General features: G+C 33.4%; 1 protein-coding gene across 1 annotated transcript in view; it reads right to left on the bottom strand.

Moving 5' to 3' along the window:
• LOC107100203 (NAD(P)(+)--arginine ADP-ribosyltransferase 1-like) overlaps nucleotides 1–1494 on the bottom strand; it is a 7837-nt gene that overhangs the window by 4291 nt on the left and 2052 nt on the right. The window lies entirely within an intron of this gene.

The raw sequence follows: 1494 nt of genomic DNA, 5'->3' as shown, positions 1-1494 counted from the left end.
ACTGTTGGAAAAAAAGCACTGTGACTGTACACAACCCCACCAGGGTAAGATGGAAAGTGAATTATTTATGAATTATTTGATGATAATTATTAAAAAATATATTCTATAGTGTGTTTAATGAAGTAAAGTGCTTCTCAAAAATAACTTAACAAAACAATGACCAACATGACCAAAATTCTTCTTTAAACTTATTGTCAAAACAATTCCTCCCCTTAAAGCCTGTACCGACCACATCCTGAGAGGGTGAGACATGCACAACCACAAGTAAACGATCATTTCACACTCCATGTGCATTCACTTTACAGAGCAACTTAAAGAATTTGAAACCATTTAGGTTTACTAGTTCTGCAGTCTATCAACCAACCATTAAAATAATGTTAATTCAAGCAGACAATTTTGATGTCTGAAAAGCATTTATTTGGACCAAATACAACAAGTTGTTTTACAGATGCATTGGAAGCACAGCAATTATGAAGCATATTCAGCATTTTTTAAATTTAAAATCCAGTGTTTTAATCATTTGAAGCTTCTTTTTCATTCTTTTACATTTACACAGTAGTTTAAAGCAAGTATACATTTAAAATCACGCTTGGCCTGATCTTACTAAAAGTCTTAATAAATATGTTAAAACTATAAATCTGTTGGCTTTTTATGGAGTGCACAATCAAATCTCTCTAAATATTTTTTGTCACTATTGCTATGGGTTTTTTGCAGAGGCGTAGCCAGAAAATCCTAATAGGGGTGGCCAGGCAATAACCAATGTACATTGAGGGGTGCCCGAAAGGCACCAGGACCTCAGGGTCAATCTACACGTTTCAACTGGAATGAGCACAACTTAGATATGTTCTAAATAAAGACAAACTATCCTTTCCTTCAGCCTTTGCTAACAAAAAAGTTCATATATTCAAACATCTATGCTGTGTAAATAATATAATATATTGGGCAAAATTCTTTCAGGTTTGAGATATATTTTACATTTTTATTACCTACATTTATTAATAAGCATTCTGAAAAAAATAATCAAATATATTTAAATCTACTAATATCCACATTAAAATAACTTCTAAGTAATTATTAAAGTAGTTTTTTATCTATGATTTCACTGAAGACTCCTAGATGACTTGCAGAGGCAGAGAATTTTATCTTTACCCCAAATAATTCAAAATTTAGTTCTGAAAAGAGCACAAATTCTGTATTCATCATCTTTAATGTTAGTATATTGATGTGCTAATTAACCACAGCGTATCTGTTAAGTAGTTGCCCTTCAGAGTATTACTGCTGCCACCGTCGGTATTAGAGGGAAAAAAATAGTAGGGGTGGCCAATGATTGGGTAAGGGTGGCCATGGCCACCCCTGGCCCCCCATCTAGCTCCGCCCCTGGTTTTTTGTAGTTTTAAGTTTCAGCAAAATTGCATTTTAATTTATTCAGGCTACTTTTCTGGAAAAAATGCACAGTTCAAATTTGACAAAGATTGTTCTGTACTCTTTAGCTCC

The sequence above is a fragment of the Cyprinodon variegatus genome, unplaced genomic scaffold (assembly GCF_000732505.1).
Source record: "Cyprinodon variegatus isolate N-32 unplaced genomic scaffold, C_variegatus-1.0 Scaffold945, whole genome shotgun sequence".
NCBI lineage: Eukaryota > Metazoa > Chordata > Actinopteri > Cyprinodontiformes > Cyprinodontidae > Cyprinodon > Cyprinodon variegatus.
Note: the sequence above shows the minus strand (reverse complement) of the source record. Positions and strands in the feature narration are given on the sequence as shown.